The 14589-nt window shown below is 39.7% G+C and overlaps 1 pseudogene; it reads right to left on the reverse strand.

Annotated features, from left to right (window-relative positions):
- Positions 1-6371: 6371 nt before the first annotated feature.
- On the reverse strand, positions 6372-7309 carry LOC140938087 (uncharacterized; annotated as a pseudogene).
- Positions 7310-14589: the final 7280 nt, after the last annotated feature.

The raw sequence follows: 14589 nt of genomic DNA on the forward strand, positions 1-14589 counted from the left end.
CATTAATTTTGAAAACCTGGTGATCGGCGATGTGGCGTGTTTTCAACTCGTTCCGAAACTTGCATCAACTGTCGAAAGTTCAATTAAAATTTCTTGAAAAAAATCGACAAAACATATGTTTTTCAGAAAGTGACAATTTATATAACTTGACGTCAAAGTCACTGAGGCTTATAGTGGAGATGAATGTGAACTTGACCAATCTGGCAACCAGAAAACATGGCAGCGAAGCTGACTTTCTCATCATGGCGAGAGTAAATATTCTGTGTCGGAATGGTGCAGGTAACTATGCCTGAGGTAAGATCTGGTTGCTGTGTTATTTTCTGAGGGAGCAGATGTTGATCAGCTGAATTGAGAGCAGTGGACAGCATGTTGCTGCACAACTGGAGCTGCTGGGACGAAGGACGTGTGTTGTAACTGCGGAGGGGGTTTTCATTCCTGTGGCCAGATCTAACCACAGTGTAATCGCTGTTGCCCTTACACTGTGGTTAGTGTAGATCTTTGACAGGTTGGCCGCTTTGCTGAGAATTTTCATCATATCTCAGAGCTTATCCAACCCAAGGCATCGATTCTCAAACCACACTCCTTCTTGTGGTCTCTTCCAAGAACGCTTCGGGTATTGAAAGAAAGCGCTGGGGCATTATATCCGTCGTTTGGATGCTCTCTTTGGTACATTCTGCCGAGCTTTTCAAAGCTTACGGTGTTGTCGCTCAAACTCCTTGATGATTTTTACTTACCTCGTCGTGCGCCATTGTCGCGTAGCGCTTTTCGTTTTCGTCTTGGAGAAAAACAAAGCTGCTTTTCTTCAGGTTCCTTTGCCCTTCCCGTCCCCGACGGCACAAGTAAAGGGTTATGTGGAGCCACACGTTGTTCAGGAGACCCTGAGGCGTTGAGGGGCTCATAAACAGCGCTCTCTTTCAGACGTCGGAGATCTTCGTTCTCAATGCAAGGTTTGTGCTTTACGCTTTCCTCAAGCAATCGATTTGACTTCTGGAAAGCAGGGTCAGTGGCAATATGTATGCCTTTCTTGAAGGGCAGGTTGTTTGAAAACCTCTCTATGCCATTTCGGAAACCATTGGTTTTTCCACCAATATTTTCGTCAATGCCTCGTGCTGAAGCCCATTCTGAATGAAGAAAGACTAAAAAATATCAACACGACGTAGGGTGTTGAAGGAGTATTTATTTTTACTAACAAAAATTAAGACTTTTTTTTATTGATGTCTTGTTTTTGCAAACGCGTAGTGGAAAGTTTTATTTGTTACATTTTAACGAGTGGCGTGAATATAAACTTATGTGTTAATTACAAAATATTTGTATTTCACAAAAGTATTTTTACTGAGAAATTACCTTTGAAAACTGACACAGCATAGTTTGTGGCATACTTTGTAGACTTCGCTTGGGCTCCCTCGACGAGGTCATCCAGCTTATCATCGTTCAGTTGCGCAAATCTTGTTTCTTCAGTCTTCTGCCGTTTTTTTTCAAATACTCATCTAGGCCCAAATTGAAATTTGGGAAATCTTCGTTCATTTCTTAATTTCGGTTTCAAAAGTAAAAGATTTGACAACCGAGAATGTATCCCTGAAAGTATTCAAATTCGCCGCGAAACGCAAAAATCTTTACGTCACACAACCATGTTTACATACTCTCATTCAAGCACGCCTCTCAGCCAATCAGAGCGCACGTACTATCTTAGTTATTTTATAAAACGCGATAGAGCTATACTTCCCAGGAGATTCTACTATTTTCGCCAGTTTTCTAAACTTTTCACCAAAACAATCCTGCTTCTCCTATTGATAAGGGCAGTGACTAGTATATCAACTTTGAAACTAGTTCCAAGCAAGGCAAACTTCGTGTAAGTGTTGGCACTTGTTATAAGATCATTCAATGAAGCTAAGACTGAACAACCACAGTAAAGACTATCCTAACATGTTCGTGCCCCAGGCAAGTAAAAAACACAACGCACGCGGTTCCCCGTTTTCAGGCTGTGCATCAAAGTCAGTCAGGGGCCCCTGTTGGGGAACAACACCGGTTTCAATGTTACAACATCTACCCCTTAACACAATTCAATGAGTCTTTGCGGCCTCTTAACTTGACGCTCAGATCTGATTGTAATGGAGTGTGTGACATTGTTTCTGCCTGTCTGTAGTGTCACTTGACTTGGCGCTAGCTTCTGTCTTGTACTCGCAGAAGGGTCACAAGGTTGGGTACTTATGGGAGGAGCCCTTGTCCTTGGGGTCATGGGGGAATCATTTGGAAGTGAGATGATCTGTCTTCTGTTTATCCTGTAACCACGTTTACATTCATCTTCCAGCATGTATGATCTTGTCATTACTTCAGCTTTGCGCCATTCCCTCTCATCATTTGGACAAAACGGCACCTTGTCCCCAACTTTCAGTGGAGGCAAATCTCTACTGTGCTTGTCATAACAAGACTTGGCATTACGCTGTCGCGCATTACGCTGAAGCATTTTCAGAACATGATCTTGATCCACTGGCTGAGGTAACAAGAGACGTCGCTGAGTTGGTATTATTGTTGGGGTGCGTCAACTTAGCGGCTGTGCAGGTGACACACCGATATCTTCAAATGGGGTGTTGCGATACTTTAGCAGTCCCTCAAATGGGTCTTTGTTCTCTGCTGTAGCCTTGAACAACTGAACAACTCTTTCTGCTGCGCCATTTGATTGAGGATACTCTGGTGAGCTGGTTGTATCGGAAAATCCCCACTCTTCAGCGAATTTCTTGAACTCGTGGTTGTCGCTGAACAAATTTCTGGTGTTGCTATACTGCTGTCCGTTGTCACTGACAACTTTCTCTAGAATTCCAAACCTCGCAAATATTCTCTTCAAGTTGTTGATGACACAAATGGCGGTGGTCTGGCGAAGCTGTTCTACATCAAAGTACTTCGAATAGCAGTCAGTTACTAACAGGTACGTTTGGCCATCATATTCAAACAGATCAGTCCAACTACTTGCCAAGGTAATCCTGGAATGTTATGAGAATGCAATGTCTCTCTCTGTTGTCGGTTGCGGAAGGCATTGCACACGGCACAGGAACTGACTTTGCCTTTGATTTGGTCAGTCATGGAAGGCCAGAAAACATAATCCCTTGCAAAGAAAACGCTTTTGCTCTGTCCCACGTGAGCTCCATGAATTTCATCCAACACTTCAGCTCTCAATTGTCTTGCCACTACAATTCTGTCTGATTTAAATAACATGCCGTCCTCAACACTCCGCTCTCTTCTGAAATTCTAATATTCCCTCGCAAGTTCATCAACTTGTTCTTTCTCAGAGGGCCATCCTTTAAAAACATACTCCTTCACCACTTTTGATGTCCATTCAGCACTTGAGCTGTCCTTGAATCTCTTCAAGGTGCTGCTTTCTAATCCAACACTTAGCACCGTTTCTTTGATCTGATCGAAGTATGCTAACACCGGCGCACTAGTGATGACAGACTTCAGCTTATCAAAAGCCTCTTGTACATTTTGTGTGTTTTTTGTAGAAGAGAAAGTCTGTTTGAAACGTAAATTTATCAATTAGCATTGTGTTATTGATTTTTTGGTCAAGCTGATGCTAAATTCAAGCAACTATTTTAAGAAAACACGCTCAAATTCGAGACAGCTTTGTTGTGAAGTTTCCACCGCATCGATTAAAAATTTTAGTTGAGTTTAAACTGGCACATTACGCTGGAATAAGCGAATTTCATTTGAGTAGAGAAACATTTGGGTTTTCAAATAAATTTTTCAAAAAAATAACTTCGTGTGTATTATTTTGTTCCTCAGTGTTCATTCATAACAGTCGTTCAGAGAACGGTCGAAAAACAACAGCTTCAGCGCCGGCTGTGTGTCGGCGAATTTCAGTTACAACTTTGACTTTCATAGCTGGATTTCCCCAGACAGATTCGATACAGAGCTAGTTAATTTCTTTTTCAAGTTAGTGTTACCTGTTTTTCTGAAGGAACTACAGTCAAATTTTCTCATTTCTACTTTACGTTTATTTCAAAAATTGTCCCATAAATAAGCTTGATAATTATTTCATTTATTTAGTTGTAGTTTATTTTTTAGAGTCTTTTTAGTTGGTGTTTATAGTTGCAGCTATATTTTTCCCTCAAAGTTTTTTACCCTAATATTAAGAGCAAGTAGACAGATGCCATTCAGAATAACAACAAAAACCTTTTTGCAATTTGCCTGAAGACGGAGAACGGTTGATTCAGCTAAAGAAAAACTCAAAGGCAAGTTTTTGAAAAACACTAAACATGATTTGTTTACGTGCGGGCAGATGGCAGCATACATGAACTCGGACCGATGACTCAACCGAAGGCAAATGGAAAATAATGTTTTTCTCTTTTGATTATGTTATGAAAGAAATGGTAAACGTTGCAGCTGTGCAACGATGGAGTTATGGATGCACTTGGGAGGTTTGCTAAGCCCTCAAGAAGCTAGAGTCGCACGAGGCGATTACGCTTCTTTCGTGCTTCTTTCTTTTGGTTGCACGAAGCACGTTTACCATTTCTTAAGTGTGTTCTCTTAAGAACTTTGTTTAGGTACCTTGCGTCAATAAAAATTCGAACATCATCCTTCGAGTGGAGTGTTCTTTTCTTTCACTTTCGTTTGTCAATCACTAACATAGATGAAACCCAAGGGGTGCTTTCCTCTTCTTTAACAATAATCCCATCTTCTTCCATCTCTGTGAGCTTCTCTCGTGCTGGTTCAAGAAGTGCACTTGGAATTTTCCTGGGAGGATGTACCACTGGAGGAACTAACGCATCAACTTCCAAATGTACTTTGTTAGGAAACTTGCCAGGTTTATCACAAAACAGTCTTGCTCTGGTTGTTTTGACCCTGGAGTAGTTATCAGTTCAAGGTTCACAAACTCGAGGACTTCTAAGTCCAGACATGCATCACAACCCAGCAATGGTGTAAAATTTCCATCAACATGGTCAATTCCGTGGACGTAGAAAAATCTCTTAGACCTGCTGGGTAAATCGCTATTGTTCATCTGATGGTAATCATTGGTGTGCGCTTCTTGACTCTCAGTGGCTCTTTTTTCTTTCCGTGTTGAATTACGATTGAAATTTTTAGATCTAGAAGGTCTCCCTTTTTTAAAGGAACATTTTAACTGTCTGGCAGATCCTTCATGCCAAGGTACCCCTCAGTGTTAATGAAATCACGCAAAGAGGAAATACTTTGGAACAACCGCTTTATTAAGATCGGCGGAAAGACGTTTTTTTAATAAAGCATGGGTTAGTAATTAAAAGGCATTTGAAAAATCAAAGATATCCTCAATGCTCACGATAACATCCTATCTTTCCAAGACCTTAAAGATACTTTCGACGTTCGTTGTACTGTTCTTGATTACGGTGGTCTTCTGGCCGCGATTCCTAAAGATTGGAAAAATGCTATCTTACACGGCAATCTGGGAAACACCGACGAACCAACGGTGACAAAACTAACTGTTGAAAATGTTTCAGCAAAATATGTTCGACTAATGTTTTCTGAGAAATCTTTCTGCCTTCCATTAATTCAATCCTAATTAAGAAAACAAACATTCACTCCTAGTGCCGTATATGAGCCTCCATTCAAAATTACCATTGAAAATAAGCTAAGAAGTTTTGAATTCAAACTCATCCCCAATATTCTTCCAACCAACCAACGCCTTTGGAAAATGAATGTTAAGTCTTCTCCAAAATGCGAACAATGTGATGCTCACTGTGAAACTATTAGCCATATATTTTACGAGTGTCCCGCCGTCAAAATTGTTTGGGAAAAAGTCGTAGATTGGTGGAATCGTAAAAGTTCTGAAAACACAAATCCCATTCCAACGGAAGTTCTTTATGGATACAAACCTGAATCTAACAGCTTTCATACTTTTAACCATTGTCTCTTAATTGCCAGATTTTACGTTTACTCAGCTAGAAACAACTTTGAGACCCCAGAACTGGAGGTCTTCATTGTTCTCCTGGAAATTAAAATCCAGTGCGAAAGAGAAATTGCAATAACAAACAGAAATCTTAACAAATACAGAAATAAGTGGACCATCCTGTGCATTTCTGATTAGTGTTGATTTATAGTAATTTAGCAAACGCTTTTTTGTTTGTTTGTTATTTTGTTTACTGTTTTGCCTCTTTTTTTGCCGCTCTGTTATTGTAAAGTGTATTGTAATGTTATGTTGAATGATGTTAAATCAATGAATTATAAAAACAACAACTACAACAACAAAAATAAACAACACGACGATACAAAAGGTTAAGTTCATGACTCCGATATTAAATTGGAAGCCTCACACAGAGCCCTTTGGATGGATGGGTTTAGGTGCAAGCCAACCCTTCAAAGGTTGCTGAATTTTGTGAAGAGGTTTGTTTGTGATTTCCTTGTACAACTTATAGGGGATGACTGTAGCCTCTGCACCAGTATCTTTGATCGTTCATCTGTACGATTTTGACAGTAATCAAGCTCCTAGATTTCTTTCGAGTGCCGGAGACACTATCCAGCTCAACCGATCCAAAATTTGTGTGCACATCGTGATTCATTGGAGGCTCATGTTCCACAGCTGCAAGTTGAGAACCTTTAGCACTTAATTCGTTGCACACTTGTGCAAAGTGTCCTTCCTTCTTACACTTGTTGCATTTCTTTCCAAGAGCTGCTTAGCGAGGTGACTGAGTAAATGGGTGATTGTAAACATAAAACTTACAGTAACGAGCAGTTGTCTTTTCTTGAACCTTCAATTTCTTAAGAGGGTGAAGTGAACGTTCGTTAACCGCAACTGTTGGTGTGTTAGACTTGTATTTCTGTAGTTCGGCTGCTTCGAGTGTACGGCAATAATCATGAGCAGTTTGTAGCGTTAAATCTGGTTTCTTCAGCAGTTCACTTCGCAATTCGTCTGACAAAACTCCTCCCACGATGCAATCACGATTGAGCGAATCTCGAAGGCCGGAAAATTCACAAGTTAAAGGCAGTCTTTTCAGTTTACTGACGAAATTGTCAATCCTCTCAAGGTCCTTCTGGTTTCGCTGATTAAACCCCAGGTCGCTCATAAATTACATTTCTAGCACCCTGGCACAATTCCTCGAATTCGCGACAGACATCGTGATATCATCTTTGTCTTCTTCATTGGTAAACACAAAATGACTGTACTCTTCGATAGCCTCTGGTCCAGTACAACGTAACAACATATTTACCTTCAGTTTTTCCGCTCTATCATCTTTACCTTTCGCAACAAGGTAGATCTCAAATTGTATGAAAAATTTCTTTCTGTTCTCAGCAGCATTCGCGTCTAGGAGCATTATGGACCGGGCATTCGAAAATCTTCCTCGGCCATTATACAAGCTACAAAAATACAACTCAACAGAAAAATTGTTTGTCGTATCAACTCGTCCAATAATTCCTCACAGTTCGGCATGGCAGATAACCACTGTTATCCCACTTTCCGACAGCATGTTATAAGATCGTTAATCAAGCTAAAACTGAACAACTACGGTAAAGACTATCCTAACATATTTGTGCCCTAAGCAAGTCAAAAACACAAGGCAGGTGGCTCCCCGTTTTCGGGGGGTGCATGTAAGTCAGTCAGGGGCCCCTAAGGGGGAACAACACTGGTTTCAATGTTGCAACAGCACTTGCTTGGATTGCTCACGTTTCTTCGGTAGTTCAGATAGTTGCACTAAAATCGAGTTCACCTATGTCAAATACTCACCACTATTTCAAGCCGTAAAAGTAAGTCGCAACTGATACGAGTTGCAAAGCAATGCCTACCAGTGCGATGGGGCAAATTGTGAATGTGATACGTTGAATTGAAATGAAAGGAGTAAATTACTTCGCTACATCCTATTAACGAGAGGGGTTGGGGACCTTTCTAGTGGTACGAGTAATACGAGTCGTACAGCTGGTCAAACTGTATTACATTAGTGCGGGGAGGAACCTTGCTTTCAAGTGGTTACGACTCATGCGAGTGGTGCAAATTGTCAGAAATGGAATGAATAAGAATGAATATATTATAGTTTAACTGCGTGAATATGGGGCAACATATATTATTTCCCCTTCTTGAAGCTTGAAACACTTTCGATAGATGCCGTCAGTCAAGAACTGTTTTTTCAACACTGTCAGGGTAACGTTGATGGCGGTATAACATTTTATTGTACCTACACAAAAGCGATTTTCCTTAGTATTTTTCAGATCTCATGATTTAAACTGTTCCTGGTCGGTTTATCAAAGAATCAACGAACTAAATGAAAACTAAAATGTGTTGTACGTCAGGAAAACATTTGGACCAATTAGTAACTTGCAAAATAATACGCGGCCCAGAAGGATAAATGACGAAATTTCAGAAAGTATTCTAGCATGTTGCACAACGTTCAAAGGCATTTCTGGCTTTCTTACCTAGGCATCAATGGCAACGTTTTTGAAGCGAAGCGAAAAGGTTTGCCGCAAAATAAATGAGGGTAGGTAGACCGTGAATTGAAGTATTTGTCGAGTTCTTGATTTGTGCGTTTACGTCCTGAAATTCGTCACGACGTAATGTGAAGAAAAAAAACAACCTTGGACTTTTAACATGAGTTTTTTAAAATTTATCATTGAATGTGTGATAAACTTTAAACTAAAATGTTTATGGCACTAAGCCATTTTAGGTAGCTTCACAGGTGGAACAAAAAACAGTATACAAGCTTAAAAAAGAAAAGGACACACTGTATAATTGCCGAGCGCAATACCTCAGTACATTGGTTGAACCAACAAAACAATTCAAGCTTAGTTAGTAACGTTTCTTGAATTATATTTTGGTTGGGAAAAAAAACGAACCGTAGAGCAATTCCTACAAAGGTTGAACCAAACAAACAACGCAAGCTTAGTTCGCTATAAGAAAAAAATGGCCGAACTGTACATTTGCCAAACGCAATATACTTAGATAGTTGTCGGTTTTTAAATGTTCATCATCGTATGAATATGGTTTTGTATTGTGTTCTCATATCTCTTTTTGATTGAAACCTGGACAAGGACGTAAGAAATTATTTTTTGCATGTATTACTTCCACTAAGGTATATTTGCAATATTTTCCATAAAATTATGTGGTTCAAAATCTTGTCTGTCCTGGTTGCTTATCAAACAACAAGGAACAAAATAAGAAATAGTTGTTAAATAATATTTTCAGAAGAGATTAGTACGACTCGTAAATGAGCAATAACATTAAATATTAGGTAACGTCCTGTATGATTAGGTTATATTTTATCTGTAACTTTAATATCCGTATAACATAAAATGTACATAAACGAAAGCAGTTTTCTTAAATATTTTTTCACACCTTTAAAGATATGTTCAAACTAAATGCATTTTTCCTGGCCGCTGGAGTTGTGCGTCAGGGATATTTTTGGGCCAATTAGAATCGAGAAAAATAATACATATACCGTCAAGGTTAAATGACTAAATTTCCGACAACATCGAAGCATGATGCATTATAACGTTCAAGAGCATTTTTTTACTTTCTTATCCACGCATTAACGGCAACTATCAGTTTTACGCTCTGGCCAAATGAAACACCATCCCACCTCGGAGATCAAAGACAGAATTTTATAATCATTATGATGGCGCTGCATGATATTTTGCTAACATAGTCCAAGGACGCGCTTTACCGCTTAATTGTTACACTTGTTTAGATTTGTAATTTCTTACATGCACGCGGAGCCGTCTCGTCCCCGAAGTCTGAGTGGAAACTGCGCATCGCATAAGCAGGCCTTTTTCCATTTTTTTTTTAATTGCAAGCGACGCTGAATTATCTCTAAGTAGACCAATGACATCTGAATGATTATATGCAGTGAAAATAGAAAGTGAGCCTGCTCGTTTAAACTACAAACTTTAGCAGACTAGTGAGTTAAAATGATATAAATAAATGTGAGGGAAGATACTGTTCAGTAACGCCTTTAATGTTTAACTCTCTTGTACATGAAGGTTTTTGTTTTCTGGATCCTTGATTGAAAATATATATCGGTTTACAACATCGACGTTTCGACAACCTCTCCATTTCTTTTTTTTACGATGGTGTAAGTATAGGTCACGTGATCACTTAGGTAACGTGACTGGAGACTGAAGTCTTAAATGTCTTGTATGGATACTCTCGGAGTACCTGCTCGCCTCTACCTTTGTGCCTTTAGTTCTGTTTATTTTGCACGTTATTTATAGGACACGATGAAGACACCAGCCAGACCTCGTCGTCCTCTTCAGCTTCGTTGGTAAACGCACCATTGGCTCGACCTTCAACAAAGCAGATCTGGGAGCGAATTTATAAACGCACGTTAGAGCTGCATCCCGAACTGGCGACATCGACATCTGCATTTAAAACGTCACCCCAAGATACCCAGCTGCTGGATCATTTCGATCTGTTGAATGAACAAAACGAAATTGAGCATACTGCAGCTGTCAGCAGCAGAAAGGAACAGTTCGTATTCTTCTCCCAAGATAACTACAATTTGAAAAAGCATTTTCAAATGCTACGCCGAGATCATCCCTTCATCAAACTAGGTACGGCGAAGCACAGCAAGGAAGACTTGCGTTCAGCAGTGGAAAGTCAAAATGCTCAAGAATCTCGTATGGTGACTCATAATCCCTCGTGTTCTCTGCTTTCTGTACGTTTGCCTCCTATTGATGAAAGGAGCGTCTCTCCTTCTGGAAGGGAGGCACTGCGAAAACTTCGTGAGCAAGTTGACCATCATCATGTCTATTTAAGGTCCATTATTCCTTTCTAAGTTTGGTTTAAGATGGCTCGAACCTTATGCCAGTTGATGGCACAAATTTTAGGGGGTTCTAATTTTTTTCGATTTTTTTAGCGATCCGCAAAAGTAAGTTCCCGCAAATAAAAATTACCGGAAACATTTTCCCGCAAAAATTTACTCCAGGGTAAATATTCTCTAACTTAAATTCGCTACACAAAAATGCAGTACTAAGAAATCGTGTCTGTTCAATTACAACTTACCTATTTCATTCAGAAACAAGACGGTAAACAATTAATTACAGCTGGTTTTACATAGGGTACGCATACCGTATTGTATTGTTTGAAAATATGTATTTCTATCGCACGTACTTAACAAAAACGAAATATTTTCAATGCTTGGTACTGGGTACTTTCTGAAAATCGCAAAAATTAGTTTCCAGCAAGAAAAACCAATTTGTCCTAATCGCAAAAATCAGTTCCTGCAAAACACAAAAAAATCGCCAGTCCGCAAAAATAAACTCTAGCAAAAATTTGTGCCACACGGTATTTGATAGTCAGGATCTCAGACAGTATTGTATGGTAAAAACTATGAGCACAGAGTATTTAGGGCAATATTAAAGTAAGAACTGTGACGAACTCGTAGATACATTGTTTAGGATGATAGAGAAGTCACGTGGTATAATAAAATATTTCTTTTAACTTGAAATGATATACCCAAGAACAATAATATGGAGTTGGCATAGCGCCGTCTAGTGGTATTAAGTGTATCCCAGAAGGATATCTGACTTTGATCCGCGGAGCGATTAATATGTTATGACTGGCGCCTGTGAGAACTCTAAAAATTTTAAATACCATATGTCAACAATTTGCCCAAGCTGTCCCACAGAGGGGAACAGCATGAGACAGTACTAGGGTATCCTAGACTGTTTTTATCTCCATATAAAACGGCGAAATTTTCTTGTTCTTTTACTATTTAACGAAATTTCGTTGGGTATTTCTTCCAGATACAAAATTCTTAATGCGCCCCCTAGCTCCTATACCCGCGTCAGCCTTTTTACACCTCATCATCGTATCAATACACTCAGTCTCATCTGAGTGTACCCCTAAGCATTTATGTGTGCTGGATCGTGATATAGGTTTATTGTTTACCTCACCAGCTAGGATGCCTACTTATCTTTCTATTCAGATCTTGATAAGAGGAGCCAAGGAGTTAAAACAAGAGGGGTGCATTTGAATTTTTTTCTCTATGAGCCAATGCAACTACGAGTTCGTTGGTATCGTAACAGGGTGAAGTTTGAGTATAATGAATGATTGTGGATTGTAATTTACAAGAAAAAAAACAAAACAAACAAAAACAACAACACTGGCCCCAGAATTGAGCCCCGGAGGAGTCCATAAGTTATTATTATCCTAGAATAGCTTGCCATTGACGATGCATTTCATTCATTACTCATGTGGATGAAGGTCATTACTGTAGGGTGATTCTTGATCGGAATCCTGATTGATATTTGCTGGCATGGCGTTTTCACATAGGAAGCTTTAGAGGTGACAGAAAAACGGTTTTTTTAATTGCTCTACTCATTACCGGTAATATAAAAATGGGTTTATGTGAATTACTACCAATTCTGTATTATTCTTTTCCTTTTTCTTATATTATAGTCCAGTTGTAATATTTGTTTTTTTTTAGTTCAACTATTATAACTGTAACTTTTGTTGTGTAAATAAAAGAATATTATCTTTTTAAAAAGGGACGATTATAATTTTCTCATTTCCCTCTGTCTCCAGAATTAAAAGTGGGTGTTACGCGTACGCAATTCCATTTTTTCCCGTTTATGTCATTGCTAGGTTGTCGTGTAGTTAAGGGACAGATTAGAGATGAACGTCAGTGAGGGTAAAATAATACTCGCAGATAGTTTAGAATTTTGGCAGGAAACCAATTATGACGCATATTTTATTGCACGTTCCTATGATGATAATCTCGACCCTTACTCGTCTCGCTGCTGCTGATTACGGCGTATACCAAAGGTATCCGAGAGAGATCTTCACTAAAATGCTGCTATGCAACAAAATATTTGTAATCTGTCATTCCTTTCACGGCCTAATTAGTTTTTGGCATCGAAAAGTCAGGGCCCGCGCAGGGGGTGGGGCGCCTGGGGAGGCAGGGACCCTCTATTATGAACAACAAAAAAATGGGATGAATTTAGGTTTCTGGGAAACTGCCCTCCCAACCCTTCCCCTAAGCCAACATTTTGCCCTAAGTGAGAAGTAAGTGTTAATGTTAGCTTAGGGGAGGGGTAGGTGGGCAGTTTCCCAGAAACCTAAATTGGGCCAAAAAATGATTTAATGACAAAAAGCTTAGTAGCAGATAATTTCTTTGCTGGGATAAGAATAATCGGCTGACGGACCTCGAAAAAAAAAACATCCGAAATTTATGATTGGTCCGTTTAGATCCCGGTGATAAGTCCTTACGACGATCTTTAACTTAGTCGAAGACGTCTGTTGGTGAAAAGAGCATTTAGTCGAAATGAAATTTAACCTATTACTTATCGACTTATCCGTTCTTGTATCACGTCTAATTTACGCTCGACATGCCAGCAGAAGATTTTTGCACTTTCTAATGCTTTAAGTATTGATGAGGTACATTTGAGAAATAATAAGAACAGATATGAACTACAATCAACAATGACTCAAGAAAAAATTCAGTAATCTGACACTATTAACTAAACTGCCACAAAGAGACAACGGACAAACTTTGCCTTGCCAAGTTGGCAAATGAATTTGCTGATCGCAACGATAATACCGGCAAGAGAAATTTAGGCACACTCAAAAGACATTAAGCAAATAAATCACGCCAAAATTATGATGCGATGCCGTCTTTTCTCAGAACGTCTAAGACGTGTGCACGGTTATTAACAGTTTATTTTGTTACTAATTCCTTTCTCGTTTGTTGAACTAAATGCTTGGTGAGTTGTAACAGGTAAATTGCGTTTTTCGGCTAAAAATCTCTTGTTTCTTTGAATCAGTAAAAGTTAATATGTTAACATTTTGATGTAAACTTGATGCATTTAACCCCATGATGATAGCCTGCATAGCATTCGCTTTCTCCTTCCCTCGTCTCACGCTTCGCGCTTGGCGCAAAATGCCGCTTTCGCCTCTCTTGGCTCATAAAGCGCCTGTTATGCAGGCTAAACCCATGATTTTCAAAGTCAAAACCCACACCCCAACCTCGTCCCCTGGCTTTGGGGGCGGGGCGGGAAAAGCCCCGCCCCGCCCCCAAAGCCAGGGAAAAGCGCCCTGGGGACGAGGTTGCCCACACCCTTCTCCGCTACTCTTCATTTGATGAGGTGGAGCGGCCCGTGCACTTCCGAAACTTCGACCTCCGCGGGTCATGTCTGTCACCCTAACCATGATTTTTGCAATCGAACGCATATACCGGGGTATGCGGGTTTATTATTGGTCACTTTAATTAGCTGCTCAGTGAGTTGAACTGTTTGCATTGTTTGATTGGCAGAAATCTATTTGCACAAAGGTCGCCTAGCAGTGGAACTAAGTGATGTATAACTGTAATTTTCTCTGTGCATTTGGCTTTGTATATTATTTGTGTCCTGAATTTAAGGAGACGTGACTCTATATTTATTGTTTTTATCTAGGAATTACTTTGTGTGCAACTAAAAGCGATACCTGTATGAGCAAAACTATCAGCTTTCAAACCCTGAGCGAGAGGACGAGCAGCAGGTGGGGGTCCCCCCACCGGGCGTTGGAAGAAGGCTGCTGGCAAGAGACAATCGGGGGCTCAATTCTTTTGATAACACATGTCGTTTGTTTATAGAGGCGCAAAAATACCGGCGCTGGCAACTGGCTGAAGAACAGAACAAACAGATTTAGTCTTTATGTTTTAGAAG

The sequence above is a fragment of the Porites lutea genome, chromosome 5, assembly GCF_958299795.1.
Source record: "Porites lutea chromosome 5, jaPorLute2.1, whole genome shotgun sequence".
Lineage (NCBI taxonomy): Eukaryota > Metazoa > Cnidaria > Anthozoa > Scleractinia > Poritidae > Porites > Porites lutea.